The sequence below is a fragment of the Schistocerca piceifrons genome, chromosome 1, assembly GCF_021461385.2.
Source record: "Schistocerca piceifrons isolate TAMUIC-IGC-003096 chromosome 1, iqSchPice1.1, whole genome shotgun sequence".
Classification (NCBI taxonomy): Eukaryota; Metazoa; Arthropoda; class Insecta; order Orthoptera; family Acrididae; genus Schistocerca; species Schistocerca piceifrons.
Genome location: NC_060138.1, coordinates 1,061,268,698 through 1,061,285,679, shown reverse-complemented (window position 1 = coordinate 1,061,285,679; position 16,982 = coordinate 1,061,268,698). Strand labels below are relative to the sequence as shown.

Below are 16,982 nucleotides of genomic sequence, written 5' to 3'. Positions count from 1 at the left end.
TGGTTTCTGTACAAATTGTAAATAGCCTTCCGCTCCGTGTATTTTACCCCTGCCACCTTCAGAATTTGAAAGAGAGTATTCCAGTCAACATTGTCAAAAGCTTTCTCTAAGTCTACAAATGCTAGAAACGTAGGTTTGCCTTTTCTTAATCTTTCTTCTAAGATAAGTCGTAAGGTTAGTATTGCCTCCCGTGTTCCAACATTTCTACGGAATCCAAACTGATCTTCCCCGAGGTCCGCTTCTACCAGTTTTTCCATTTGTCTGTAAAGAATTCGCATTAGTATTTTGCTACTGTGACTTATTAAACTGATAGTTCGGTGATTTTCACATCTGTCAACACCTGCTTTCTTTGGGATTGGAATTATTATATTCTTCTTGAAGTCTGAGGGTATTTCGCCTGTCTCATACATCTTGCTCGCCAGATGGTAGAGTTTTGTCATGACTGGCTCTCCCAAGGCCATCAGTAGTTCTAATGGAATGTTGTCTAATCCCGGGGCCTTGTTTCGACTCAGGTCTTTCAGTGCTCTGTCAAACTCTTCACGCAGTATCTTATCTCCCATTTCATCTTCATCTACATCCTCTTCCATTTCCATAATATTGTCCTCAAGTACATCGCCCTTGTATAAACCCTCTATATACTCCTTCCACCTTTCTGCCTTCCCTTCTTTGCTTAGAACTGGGTTGCCATCTGACCTCTTGATATTCATACAAGTGGTTCTCTTCTCTCCAAAGGTCTCTTTAATTTTCCTGTAGGCAGTATCTATCTTACCCCTAGTGAGACAGGCCTCTACATCCTTACATTTGTCCTCTAGCCATCCCTGCTTAGCCATTTTGCACTTCCTGTCGATCTCATTTTTGAGACGTTTGTATTCCTTTTTGCTTGCTTCATTTACTGCATTTTTATATTTTCTCCTTTCATCAATTAAATTCAATATTTCTTCTGTTATCCAAGGATTTCTATTAGCCCTCGTCTTTTTACCTACTTGATCCCCTGCTGCCTTCACTATTTCATCCCTCAGAGCTGCCCATTCTTCTTCTACTGTATTTCTTTCCCCCATTCCTGTCAATTGTTCCCTTATGCTCTCCCTGAAACTCTCTACAACTTCTGGTTCTTTTAGTTTATCCAGGTCCCATCTCCTTAAATTCTCACCTTTTTGCAGTTTCTTCAGTTTCAAGCTGCAGTTCATAATCAATAGATTGTGGTCAGAATCCACAATTTAAAACCTGGTTCCTAAATCTCTGTCTTACCATTATATAATCTATCTGATACCTTTTAGTATCTCCAGGATTCTTCCAGGTATACAACCTTCTTTTATGATTCTTGAACCAAGTGTTAGCTATGATTAAGTTATGCTCTGTGCAAAATTCTACAAGGCAGCTTCCTCTTTCATTTCTTCCCCCCAATCCATATTCACCTACTATGTTTCCTTCTCTCCCTTTTCCTAACGACGAATTCCAGTCACCCATGACTATTAAATTTATATGCCACAGAGGTAAAGTATTCAAAAGGGAATTAAAATCATTCTTAACTCTCAAATGTTTGTACTCACTGAATGAATACTGATATTAAAATGTAGCTATTCTTACATGTAGGCCTAACTCTTCTATCCATGTTGTTGTTGTTGTGGTCTTCAGTCCTGAGACTGGTTTGATGCAGCTCTCCATGCTACTCTATCCTGTGCAAGCTTTTTCATCTCCCAGTACCTACTGCAACCTACATCCTTCTGAATCTGCTTAGTGTATTCATCTCTTGGTCTCCCTCTACGATTTTTACCCTCCACGCTGCCCTCCAATACTAAATTGGTGATCCCTTGATGCCTCAGAACATGTCCTACCAACCGATCCCTTCTTCTGGTCAAGTTGTGCCACAAACTTCTCTTCTCCCCAATCCTATTCAATACTTCCTCATTAGTTATGTGATCTACCCATCTAATCTTCAGCATTCTTCTGTAGCACCACATTTCGAAAGCTTCTATTCTCTTCTTGTCCAAACCATTTATCGTCCATGTTTCACTTCCATACATGGCTACACTCCATACAAATACTTTCAGAAATGACTTCCTGACACTTAAATCAATACTGGATGTTAACAAATTTCTCTTCTTCAGAAACGCTTTCCTTGCCATTGCCAGCCTACATTTTATATCCTCTCTACTTCGACCATCATCAGTTATTTTGCTCCCCAAATAGCAAAACTCCTTTACTACTTTAAGTGCCTCATTTCCTAATCTAATTCCCTCAGCATCACCCGACTTAATTACACTACATTCCATTATCCTTGTTTTGCTTTTGTTGATGTTCATCTTATATCCTCCTTTCAAGACACTGTCCATTCCATTCAACTGCTCTTCCAAGTCCTTGGCTGTCTCTGACAGAATTACAATGTCATCGGCGAACCTCAAAGTTTTTATTTCTTCTCCATGAATTTTAATACCTACTCCGAATTTTTCTTTTGTTTCCTTTACTGCTTGCTCAATATACAGATTGAACAACATCGGGGAGAGGCTACAACCCTGTCTTACTCCCTTCCCAACCACTGCTTCCCTTTCATGTCCCTCGACTCTTATAACTGCCATCTGGTTTCTGTACAAATTGTAAATAGCCTTTCGCTCCCTGTATTTTACCCCTGCCACCTTTAGAATTTGAAAGAGAGTATTCCAGTCAACATTGTCAAAAGCTTTCTCTAAGTCTACAAATGCTAGAAACGTAGGTTTGCCTTTCCTTAATCTTTCTTCTAAGATAAGTCGTAAGGTCAGTATTGCCTCACGTGTTCCAGTGTTTCTACGGAATCCAAACTGATCTTCCCCGAGGTTGGCTTCTACCAGTTTTTCCATTCGTCTGTCAAGAATTTGTGTTAGTATTTTGCAGCTGTGACTTATTAAGCTGATAGTTCGGTAATTTTCACATCTGTCAACACCTGCTTTCTTTGGGATTGGAATTATTATATTCTTCTTGAAGTCTGAGGGTATTTCGCCTGTTTCATACATCTTGCTCACCAGATGGTAGAGTTTTGTCAGGACTGGCTCTCCCACGGCCGTCAGTAGTTCCAATGGAATATTGTCTACTCCGGGGGCCTTGTTTCGACTCAGGTCTTTCAGTGCTCTGTCAAACTCTTCACGCAGTATCATATCTCCCATTTCATCTTCATCTACATCCTCTTCCATTTCCATAATATTGTCCTCAAGTACATCGGCCTTGTATAGACCCTCTATATACTCCTTCCACCTTTCTGCTTTCCCTTCTTTACTTAGAACTGGGTTTCCATCTGAGTTCTTGATATTCATACAAGTCGTTCTCTTATCTCCAAAGGTCTCTTTAATTTTCCTGTAGGCGGTATCTATCTTACCCCTAGTGAGATAGGCCTCTACATCCTTACATTTGTCCTCTAGCCATCCCTGCTTAGCCATTTTGCACTTCCTGTCGATCTCATTTTTGAGACGTTTGTATTCCTTTTTGCCTGTTTCACTTACTGCATTTTTATATTTTCTCCTTTCATCAATTAAATTCACTATTTCTTCTGTTACCCAAGGATTTCTACTAGCCCTCGTCTTTTTACCTACTTGATCCTCTGCTGCCTTCACTACTTCATCCCTCAAAGCTACCCATTCTTCTTCTACTGTATTTATTTCCCCCATTCCTGTCAATTGCTCCGTTATGCTCTCCCTGAATCTCTGTACAACCTCCGGTTCTTTTAGTTTATCCAGGTCCCATCTCCTTAAATTCCCACCTTTTTGCAGTTTCTTCAGTTTTAATCTACAGGTCATAACCAATAGATTGTGGTCAGAGTCCACATCTGCCCCTGGAAATGTCTTACAATTTAAAACCTGGTTCCTAAATCTCTGTCTTACCATTATATAATCTATCTGATACCTTTTAGTATCTCCAGGGTTCTTCCATGTATACAACCTTCTTTCATGATTCTTGAACCAAGTGTTAGTTATGATTATGTTGTGCTCTGTGCAAAATTCTACCAGGCGGCTTCCTCTTTCATTTCTGTCCCCCAATCCATATTCACCTACTATGTTTCCTTCTCTCCCTTTTCCTACACTCGAATTCCAGTCACCCATGACTATTAAATTTTCGTCTCCCTTCACAATCTGAATAATTTCTTTTATTTCATCATACATTTCTTCAATTTCTTCGTCATCTGCAGAGCTAGTTGGCATATAAACTTGTACTACTGTAGTAGGTGTGGGCTTCGTATCTATCTTGGCCACAATAATGCGTTCACTATGCTGTTTGTAGTAGCTTACCCGCATTCCTATTTTCCTATTCATTATTAAACCTACTCCTGCATTACCCCTATTTGATTTTGTGTTTATAACCCTGTAGTCACCTGACCAGAAGTCTTGTTCCTCCTGCCACCGAACTTCACTAATTCCCACTATATCTAACTTCAACCTATCCATTTCCCTTTTTAAATTCTCTAACCTACCTGCCCGATTAAGGGATCTGACATTCCACGCTCCGATCCGTAGAACGCCAGTTTTCTTTCTCCTGATAACGACATCCTCTTGAGTAGTCCCCGCCCGGAGATCCGAATGGGGGACTATTTTACCTCCGGAATATTTTACCCAAGAGGACGCCATCATCATGTAATCATACAGTAAAGCTGCATGCCCTCGGGAAAAATTACGGCTGTAGTTTCCCCTTGCTTTCAGCCGTTCGCAGTACCAGCACAGCAAGGCCGTTTTGGTTATTGTTACAAGGCCAGATCAGTCAATCATCCAGACTGTTGCCCTTGCAACTACTGAAAAGGCTGCTGCCCCTCTTCAGGAGCCACACGTTTGTCTGGCCTCTCAACAGATACCCCTCCGTTGTGGTTGCACCTACGGTACGGCTATCTGTATCGCTGAGGCACGCAAGCCTCCCCACCAACAGCAAGGTCCATGGTTCATGGGGGGGGCTTCTATCCATACGATGTACTATTCTGAGGTGATTGTAATATATATTATTTTTGTAACAACATGCTGTAAATTCAAATACCTATACTATGTAACAACTGTATGTTGCATTATGAAGTACTGTAACATATATTGCCAAGTGCATCACCCATAAGTGGCTTCTTGTACATGTGAATTGCAAATTACTACTGTTTATACAAAAATTGTACAAAAATGCTATGACATTTGCAAAAGTCACCAGTTGGTGACTATATGCAAAAAAAGATAATAAATAAATGGTCACAATGTAACATTGGCCATTAGATGAAGGCAACAGACCTACAACATTAATACATACATGTGTGAATCATGTATGTGAGTCTGGAATGTCCTCCACAGGTGCTTGCATTTGGCGGGAAACTTGTCTGGCATCTGACACATTTAGGAGTCCACTCTCAACAGCCTTTTAAAACTCCAGGCCAAACAAATCATTGTGGGGCTATGCAGAATGTTGGTCTGATACCAGGATAACACAAGTTATGCATGCTGTCAGAGGTGCGTCTGAGGAATGTAGCTGCCGAGAATGGATGAGGTTTTCAAGAAGATAAGTCACAATATAATCTGACATCTGCACCTGGAATGTCAACTAGTTGTAACTATAAGGCTTTCCTTGAAGAGATTCTGGAGTTCTTCGTTTGTCTCATGTGCCTTGGTGAGTCACGCAAAATTGATAGTGTTTGAAATGCTGCTAGCATGGGAAAGATAATCTGCTACTACATTGTCAATTCCAGAGATGTGTCTGATGTCCTTCTTAAACTGGGCAATAAATAAAAGTTGATTTTGTTGGCAAGATGAGTGATTGTAGCTGTTTTGTTGTAATGAATAAGTGAGCGGCTTATGCTCCGTACAAAAAGTAAAGTCTCTGTCTTCTAGTTGTGGACGAAAGTACTTGACATGTCATAAATCACAAGTAGTTCCCTGTCATATGCGTTCCACTTTTCTTATGATGGAGACAGCTTATGCAAGAAAAAAGCCTGTGGTTGCCACACACCATCACGGAGCTGCTCTACTGCTCACCTATAGCCATTTGACTCACATCTACAACTAGTGCAAAGGGTGCATCCAGTCAGGACATGTGAGGAGTGCTGCACCCACTATGCCCTGTTTTGCGTCTTAAAGGCAGAGCTCATGGTGTCCATTTACTGAATCAGTGAGCTGCCTTTGATTTTTGGACCAGGAAGTGCTGTGGTCCCAAAAGTCAAAGAGCTTGTGGAAGATGGCTTAGTGACCTTTTGTGGTACTGGTTTCTTTCACTACTATGGTCATGTCAAGATGATAACTCACTAATCTGTTAGGTGAGGACATCAACCTTGGCTGCAAGATTGTTGCAGTCTGTGGGTGTGATGTGCTGCTACACAAAGCTATCACTGCACTTATTGGAGTGAGCATCATTGCATCCATAATCCTGCCAGTCAAGTCGGCCACTGCATCCATTGACATCTCTGTTTGTGATGCTACTATTGCCTTCTTTTGAGGTAGCAGGTGACTGGTCCATGACACATGTAGCAAGTTATCTGATACTTTGCCAGTGTCAATCTTGTTTCACAAGTGTTTGAGATACTGAGGAGGCTTCCAATCTCAAATATTCTCCTGTGTTAAAACTTGCCCCTCTTGAGATGCAGAGACTCTACACATAAGTTCTGACTTCTCATAGGAGTTCGTGATAGGTGGCATGGTTATTACATCTTCAGTCTCATATCGATGTTCTAACTGGCTCACCACAATTGTGAACTTTTTAGAGCCCACAGTATTTCTGGAATAATAAAAACTGGCTTCCATCTGTGCATACCACAATGTTAGGTTATGTGGCCAGAAAGGCAGTAAATGCACAAGCAAGTCTGGAAACACATATGGTATTAACATGTCTGGGATTTCTATCATAGTTTGCAAATCTTAATTCACTTTTAAATTGAGTTGCTCATTTGTTGTAGTGCAGGATAAACCACACTGACATCACCAATGTCGACACTGGCATTTCTGTGCTGTATCTCGAAACAGATCAGTGAGCTGTTATCTCGATGTGATCTTAGTAGGAATGGAAACTGATGCCACTTAAAGTCAACAAGCCATTTCTTCCACAACCTCTTCAACTTCTGGGACACTCCATCTGTTGGTATTATTGCAGATTTGGTGATACGGTACACAAATGCACCATACTTTGAGCCTTCCCAAATGGCAGTGGCGATCATCCGATTGCAGGGCACAGTCACAGCGCCTATTTATATGAGACAGGAAGTCAGGCTGAAAGTATTTAATAGACACAGGCTCAGATTTGTGTATATTCCCATGGATCTCATTACACAGTAGTCAACCACCAACCTTGTTCTGTCTATCTGCAGTCAACAGTTCCTCTATAACAACACATGGCACACAGCATATGGAACTGAATCTTCGACTGCGTCATGTGTTAACATGGGATTTTACAATTGTGGATGTCATGGAGACCATCATTGGGGCTGACTTTTTGGCATTCTACCGCCTACTACCAGACATGGCAAATGCGCAAATTGCTGACAGCATTACAGGCCTGATAGCTTTGCGTTTCTGACATGGTGCAGTGGTGCACATAGCCAACATTGTAGAAGCAGCCAGGTGTGATGGCAAGTTCGGCTACTGCTACAGTTTCCAGCCCTGACTGCCCAACTGGGGTGCCTACATAGGTATACCACAACACCGTATCTCAAATTAAGACTACTGATGGTCTGCCTATCTTGTCTTGACCCAGATGTTTAGCTCGATGATTGCTTATCCATTGTGAATGTGGAATTTGATGCCATCCTGAAGGAGGGCATCAATCATCCATCCAGTAGTCCATGACCATCTGAATTTGACCTTGTACCAACGAAGGGTGGTGCGTGGCATCTGCATGGAAACTATCATGCACTTAACACTCTAACAGACCTGACTAGAACTCAGTGCCTCTGTTAAGTGACTATAATCATGCTTTATCCAGAGCAACCTTGCTCAGTAAGATTGATAGTGCTAAGGTTTTTACACAAATTGCAATGATAGAGGAAGATATTCCAAAGACAGCCATCATCTCACCATTTGGATTGTTTGAGAGCCTTTTTATGACATTCGGCCAAAGGAAGGCTGCGCAGACACGGCGAGGATTTATCAACTCAGTACTTGCTTTGCCTACTTAGACAATATTCTTGTATTTATGTCTACTGCTGAGCAGAATAAATTTAATTGAAGTTTTTAAGTGGGTACAACAATAAGGCACAGTTCTCAAAACAGCTAAGTGCATGTTTTGTCAGCCGCAGTTCAGCTTTCTAGGACAACAGATTTCATCTGCAGGCTCACTATCAAAATGAAGCCATCCCACAAATTGCTTGATCAAACATTGCTAAAGAATTATGATGCTGCTTTGGGCATGCTAAACTTCTATCATAAACAAGTGCCACACTTGACTGAGCTACAAAAACTGTTGATTGCAGCACTCACTGGTCCAAAAATCAAGGGCAGCTCACTGACTCAGTCAACAGACTGTGCCTTCAAAGTGACAAAACAGAGCATAGCAGATGCAGCACTCCTTGCATACCCTGAGCTGGATGTACCCATCGCACCAGTTGTAAACACAAGTCAAACAGCTACAGCTGAAGCATTACAGCAGTTCCATAATGGTGTGGGGCTACAACTGTCTTTTTTTCTCACATAAGCTATTTCCATCATAGCAAAAGTGGAGCACATATGAGAGGGCAATACTTGTTATTTATGAGGCCATCAAGTAATTTCGACCACAACTATAAACAAAAGACTTTACTGTTTATACAGACCATAAGCTGCTCACTTATACATTCTGGCAAAACAACAACAACCATTCGCCTTGTCAACATAATCAACTTGTATTTATCACCCAGTTTAAGATCAACATCAAACACATCTCTGGAATTGACAATGTAGTAGCAGATTGTCTTTCCTATGTCAGCAACATTTCAAACACTATTGATTTTGTGTGACTCACCAAGCCACAAGAGGCTGACCAGGAACTCCAGAATCTCCTCAAGGATACATCATCAGCCTTAGAGCTGCAACTTCTTGATGTTCCTGGTGCAGATGTCAAATTATATTTTGACTGGAAAACCTCATCCATTCTCACCAGCTACATTTCAACAGTGAACAGTTGACAGTATGCATAGCTTGTGTCATCCTGGCATCAGACCAACATTTCACCTAGTCTCACAATGATTTGTTTGGCCTGGAGTTCAAAAAGACTATTGAGAGTGAATTCAAAAAGCATCAAGTGCCAGCAAAGCAAAGTTTTCTGCCTGTGTTTGCACCTGTGGGGGCCTTCCCTGATTCAACTACACAATTTTCACATGTACATATTGATGTTTACAACCATTGCCTTCATCTTTTGGCCAACATTACATTCTAACAATCAATTGATTACCTCACTGGCCAGAAGCAGTGCCAATATTCAACATTTCCATAGAAACCTTACGCTATACACTTGTCGCAAGCTGAACTGCTTGATTTGGTTGCCCACTAGACATATCAATGGACAATGGCCACCTTTTCGAATCTGACCTTTCAGCTCACCTGAACAAATTCTACAGCGCTCTTCACCAAAAAACAACAGGTTACCAGTCGGCCATTAACAGTATTACAGAATGTTAGCACTATTCACTGAAGGCAGCGCACACGTGTCATCATACCAAGTGGATTACAGCTCTAACAATGGTCTTCCTTGCTCTAAGAAGTGCTTAGGAACCCAACTTAGATTCATCATTGACAGAGCTAGTTTATTGTGAAGTGCTATTCCTACCGAGAGAATATGTAGACACGAAGTCCTTCCATTTTTCTGACCACCACCATAGCAACTTCATTCGTCAGTTGAGGGGACACATTTTGCAGGTTTGCCCTTGCCACCCTTCTCGACATGGGACATCTCCACCTATGTACACCATGACCAGGAAACCTGTATTGATGCCGTGTCTCCAACAGATTGCGTCAGACCATCCCTTCAACTGATTTACAAAGGTCCCATAGAGTCCTACAATGAGAAGCATGCACTGTTGATAAATAAGTAAATGGCACGCCCACTGCCATCTCTATTGACCAAGCAAAGCCAGTAGGTGTGTTCCAGAAATTGCGATTGACTAAGGTATGATGACTTTGGCCACCAGCACCAGCACCTACATTATGCACAACACTCTCCGAATGACAAGTGAATTTCCTCCACACTTTCTGTAGGGTGGTCCACTTCCTCTGAGGGAGCTGCTGTGGTGACAGTTTAGTGATGATTTTGCCAAGAAATAAGATTGAAATCAGCTGCTGTGTGTGTTCAGGTGAGCTGTCAGAGTTCACACACTGCACTCCAGAGGCGCTAGGTTTTTTGTGTTGTGCTCTGTGGCGTTACAGCATCCCTTGACTGTTGATAGTTACAAACATGACATAGTAATTAGAGGCAGTTCATTTTTACTTCAGTCTCCTGTACAGTTACAGTTTTCACAATGTTATTCAAGTACCTGCTCTCTGTCATCAAACAATAAAGTTACTCAATTAAGTGATACATCGGCATTTATAATGATGCATGATCCAGCTAAAGCACAGCACACAGTTATAAGTTGGAACAGCTAACAATTAGAGGCTTCGACATCTGCCTTGTCAAAATCCCTGTGAAGTACTTGCCATGATCAGTCAGGCTCTATAACAATTTCATTATTCTTAATCAATGGTAGTCTCATGTGACTGGCTTGTAACAACCAAATCTCTCCTACTTTATCAAGATGTACAAGGTTTAAAATTTATTTACCACAAGGAATTACATGTTGACATTTTACTCTATACAACTTTCCATGATTGTGAATCTCAGATTTGTGATAAGTCAACATGTGCAGAAATGAAGATCAGTCATTGCCCAGGTAAGCCCGTTTGCTTTTGACTAATATAGAGAACACCTTAGCAGCATGACTAATCATCATTATACATCTTCATAATTCTGGAAAAAATGCACTCACACTTATCTTTGTGCCAATACCACGAAAATACAATGTTGTCTTTGTGACATGTGTGTCCCTCTCCTTCTCCCTCTACGTAAAGAAACAGTACAGGTCAGTCCTTCTATGAATCCACCTGACCTACGCATAAGTCATCCCTACTATTGGTCTGCCTATCCTTTGCTCTACAATATATATGGTACAAATAATCCCTTCCATCGATTCACCAGACCAAATACTAGACCACCGCTCCTACATGTCCACCCATCCTTAATGTCTCCCATACATAAAACTGGATCCACTCCACTTTAAAATTTGAAATTGTATGCACAGCTTATGACCCTTACTTTGATAATTTCCAACATCAAAGTTTCTCAGTAGCTTAGTGACTTTTACCTGTCTATTTAAAACAAAATTTTCCTGCCTCCCACATTCATACCATTTCTTTATGCTTCTTGAATTGCTGTAGCTCACATGTATGTTATCCAAGTGTTTCTCAACAAGTCTTCACTTACATGTACTTGTCTTTAAGGGCTGTTCATCAAGAACTCATTACTTGTTACTAGATTATAATATTGTTCCTTGTTCCTTATTATTCACATAGTTGCATCCAACTTACTTCAAAAAGAAAAAAAAAATGGAAAAATTCAGGCAAGTGTACCTTTTATCTGTTATTTTTCCCTTTCAAATATATAGACAAATATTAGCAACAGATATTACAGTGTGGATACTTATATCCTGTTAAGAACATGTCTTTGTTGGCTGCTATTTTTATTTAATCTTTTTTATTATTGTAACATACAAACCATTTACTTAATTGCTCTTAAGATTTGCATTCTTGGGTTAAAACACATAATACACTGATGGAAAAAATCCCAGGACCAATAAATAATGAATGCATAGTAATGAAATTTCAGGAATACATTTGTCTAGGTAACATATTTAAGCGATTAACATTGCAAGATGTAAGTGCCAGAAAAACCATTGCAACTGTGAAATGCTGCTACATTAATAAATGGTGTAGCTGTCAGAATGTTGAATCTAAGCATGAAAATGTGCATGCATTGTGTCATACAGGTTCTGGATGTAAATTTGAGGGATGAAGTCTCATGCCTGTTGCACATGGTTGGTCAATACAGGGACGGTTATGACTGGTTGTGGATGATTCTACAGCTGTCATCTGATGTCCCATACAAGCTCGACTGGAGACAGATCCGATGATCAAGCAGGTCAACACAACATGTTGACACTCAGTAGGGCATATTGGGTTATAACAACCTAGTATGTGGGTGAGCATTATCCTGTCAGAAAGCTCCCCCTGGAATACTGTTCATAAATTGCAGAACAACAGATGAAATCATTGGACTGATGTGCAAATTTGCTGTCAAGGTGCGAGGAAAAATGTGAAAATGCTCCTGCTGTCATACAAAATCAAATCCCAGACCATAACTCCAGATGTAGGTACAGTGTCTAGGCTCCAGACAGACTGGTCACAAGTGCTCACCTGGCCTCCTCCTGACCAACACATGGCCATCACTAGCACCAAGGCAGAACCGGCTTTTGTCAGAAAACACAACAAACCTCCACTCTACCCTCCAATGAACTCTCACTTTATGCCACTGAAATCGCAAATGGTGTTGGTCTGGATCAGTGGAGTGCACGCTACAGGGCTTCTGGCTCGGGGAGCTGTCCTTGAAATAACTGACTTGTAACAATTTGTTCAGTCACTGTGCCAACTGCTGCTAGAATTGCTGCTGCAGGTGCAGCACAATATGGCATGGCCATACGCCAAACATGACAGTCTTCCCTCTCGGTAGCCATCCAAAGCTCAGTCATCTTGCAACCATATCTTCCCATGACCACTGCTGGCAACAACCATGTTGCGAGTAACATCCAGCTTCACCACATACCCTATTATCATGCACAGTGAGCTATTGATAATGGGATCTTCATCATCTTAAAGGCATTTCTTCTAGCACCCACCACTATGTCCATTCTGAAAGGTATCTAATGCTCAAGACCATTACAGTGCTTATATAAAGCAACTCTGATTTGCATTCTCATAGTGGTGCTACTAGGCTATTAGGACTACTTTTATGCAACTGGTGTGAAATCTGAATATACATCATCTTTCAGGTGTAACACACCTACCAACTTTCATTTATCTCGCACACCTCCTTCTGGGTGTTGTGATTTTTTTTTCCATCGTGTATATTCCCAATTATTGTGGTTTTCTTATATTCACACAAACCCTTCAAGTGCTAGTGCTTTCTTCTGAGATAACAAAAGTTTTTTCTTAGATTAATTTTGCTCCTCATCTGTTAAACAAGGCATCCACATTTTCTTATCAGTGATAACGCTAATGCCATCTATCGTGATCTCAGCAAAACAGTTCATGTTCCTTGCCATTCCATTTTCATGTACTTGTTAGTATACAACTTTCCATTTGTTGTGGTATTGTTGACACCCTTCCTTCTCACATAATTCAACTGACATTACTGACAAATGCGTTTTAACATAATACCCACAACCTTCTTGTCCATGCATTAAAAAATATCATTGTCTATGTCAATACGTCTTTTATATCTAAAAACAAAGATGATGTGACTTACCAAATGAAAGTGCTGGCAGGTCGACAGACACACAAACAAACACAAACATACACACAAAATTCAAGCTTTCGCAACAAACTGTTGCCTCATCAGGAAAGAGGGAAGGAGAGGGAAAGACGAAAGGAAGTGGGTTTTAAGGGAGAGGGTAAGGAGTCATTCCAATCCTGGGAGCGGAAAGACTTACCTTAGGGGGGAAAAAAGGACGGGTATACACTCGCACACACACACATATCCATCCACACATATACAGACACAAGCAGACATATTTTATCCCGCCTATATATACTCTATAATACGTAACCCACTTCCAAACCATAACCAAAAAATTTTTATTTTGCACTTTCAACAATACCGCTAACCGTTTCTAGTTCAATAACAGCTGCCTTCACGTATTAAACAACCATTTCGGCTAGTTCTAATAACTTTTACTTTATTTCCACTTCCGTTTTTCGTACATCACTGATCATTTTTAGCTGCTCTCCACAGGTTTTAACGTCATTATTTACATTTTCGTAATCTTTCACCACAACACCACGCCTTTTAATACATTTACACGTTTTTTCGAAATTTTCCCGAATTTCTCCGTCCTTTAACGTGTTTTAGCGGCAACACAACCACCTAACCTTCATGCACATCGCTGTCTACCAACCCAAGTTCACCACAGGATCAACTTAACCAACACTTTTTCGCATTTTTTCATACCAGATCTCCAGTTATTTTCTAGTTCACCCTTATCTCTCCCCATATATTTTTATCTTTCATTTTCATTTCAACCTCATCTTACACTTTCCACCTTCTAATACCATGTCACCCTCACAACACCCCCACAACGACCCCATTAAGTTTTATTTACATTCCCTCCGCAAACATGCCTTCACCCTAGCCAGATTACGCTCGCATATTTTATTTTCTCAGGCTTGTCTGACATTTGGCATAACCCCCAAAGGCCTCACACTTAAAGTTCCCATCTCTGGCTGCAACCCTTCTTTCCATCAGTCCCTATACCAGTTCCAAACTGAACAATCCACTGCCCTCACCCAAAAAGTCTTTAAATATGTCTGCTTGTGTCTGTATATGTGTGGATGGATATGTGTGTGTGTGCGAGTGTATACCCGTCCTTTTTTCCCCCTAAGGTAAGTCTTTCCGCTCCCGGGATTGGAATGACTCCTTACCCTCTCCCTTAAAACCCACTTCCTTTCGTCTTTCCCTCTCCTTCCCTCCTTCCTGATGAGGCAACAGTTTGTTGCGAAAGCTTGAATTTTGTGTGTATGTTTGTGTTTGTTTGTGTGTCTGTCGACCTGCCAGCACTTTCATTTGGTAAGTCACATCATCTTTGTTTTTAGATATATATTTCCTACGTGGAATGTTTCCCTCTATTATAACCATATCAATACGTCTTTTGTGTGTTACCCCATTCCATCCTTGGTATTACTTGTGAAACAGGTTATATCTGTCACAATATGGAATGGATAAATGAAGGGTTTCAGTGATAGAAATGTATGAATCTGGAAAGAAGGAAGAAGGAACCAGAACTCCTGTTGGAGAAAAATGAAAGGAAAATATAGGATGCATATGATAGGATTGAAGAAATAAAGAAGACAAGATTACCAAAGACAGGCTCCCATACCAACCTCTACCCCAAGGTACCCTTCCTGATGGGTTCCTCACCGAGATGCCGTGTGACAAAATGCAGTTGGCATGCTCTACAGAATGGATCGTAACTACACCCCCATGAGTAGCTAGTAGAGATTGATAACTACATGCTAGTCAACATGTCTGTATGCAAAGGCCCCTCACAATATTTCACCACTGTGAAACGTATATATTGGACTGTAAGTCCCTCCGTACTTAACAGTTTGCATTACATGTTTAGCACCTTATATGACCAAATACCCCTATGAAAGATATACAAAGCCGAATGACTGTTTATAAGAGAACAGGAAAAGAAGAAAATCCTATGTATAAAATATAAAAAATTACTTTACATGTACTCAAATGGACCTTATAATCATTATTTTCATATTTCATACTCTTTATGTCCAAATAACAGGCTTTCGCTTTTACTTTCATGATGTAAAGTAGACCAGTAATAGAGGGATGTAAAATATAATCAAGAGGATAATTGAAGCCAAATAAATTGCTTCACGGAAAACTTAACATGAAGTAATGAAGCAGCTAACTTGGAACCTGGTGGTCATCGATCTGCCTAATCTGCAAAAATGGCACATTCTCTTGAGGTCTTAAATTTCTTTATTGTATCAATCTCATACAGTCCTATCTCTTGCTCCATTTTAGAGTCTACCAGAAACACTACTTGTGAATGTGGTACACTCATTACTCTAAAAGGTCCACAATATCTCAGAAATGTTACATCATCTCTTTCTTTACATTCGATCTTTGATGATAATCCTTAGCTAGTACTAATTCATCTGTGTTAAAGAAAGGTGCATTTGCCTTTCCATTATATTTATTCACCCAGAATTCCACTTGCCTATGTAGACTGTCATCTACTATCCTATGTAATTCTTCTAATTCTGTGGCCATTTGAATATTTTTAATATAGGTTCTCCAATAAACTTTTTATTCATCACCTCCACTGGTGATAGTCCTGTAGAATTTGTGAGAATTCGTATATTATCATCTAAAACCCAGGAATCCTCTGAGTCCAAGTAGTATATCTTTCAGAACAATGCGTTCTCCATAACTGTCCTATTTCTTTCGTTATACGTTCACAAGGGTTCAGTTGCGGATAGTATTTTGCTACTGTCATATGTTTAACACCCTCCTAAGCTAGAAATTCCTTAAAACTGTTACTTGTGAATTGTGAGCCATTATATGCTAATAATCTGTGTGGTTTACTTATATCTACAAAGTATTCTCTTAAGCAGTTTATTACTCTGGCCACTTTTTCTTGTTTATTTGGATATAGTTTTATATATTTCAACCAAAATTCAATAAGGACAAAAATATATGTTACCCCTCCTCTACCTTGTTTTAATTGGCCAAAAAAATCTGCTGCACTAAGATCACGCTAAGCTTTAGAAATTATGAGGTACAATTTGTAAGATAGTTTAATATTATCCTCCTCAAATTTTTGGCACACCTCACGTGTTCTTCATGTGCTCCTTACATTTCTATTTAGATTTTTGATTCATAGATTTGATATATTTACGTATTCCAAAATGCAAATTCCTTTGTGTATGAGCCATAGGAAATCGTTTGCTACTGTTTGTGGAATACATAACTTCCACTTGACTTTGCTCTCCCATTAATTCCTAAATAGAGCATCTTTGATTATTGACCACATAGAATTTTCTTCTAATAATGGTATTGTCTGTTCACATCATTGTCATTTTTCCTGAAAATAGTCACTAACCTTTACATCTTGTTTTGTTAATAATGCTAACATCTTACCTCATCACGGATAGAAATTACAGCTAAGAATTTCATAGAAAAAAATGAATATTTTATACACTTAATCT

At 40.0% G+C, this 16,982-nt stretch overlaps 1 protein-coding gene across 1 annotated transcript in view; it reads right to left on the bottom strand.

The window, feature by feature from the left end:
• Window positions 1-16,982, bottom strand: part of LOC124777570 (DC-STAMP domain-containing protein 2) — a 254,458-nt gene that overhangs the window by 117,999 nt on the left and 119,477 nt on the right. The gene's annotated exons all lie outside the window — the stretch shown is intronic.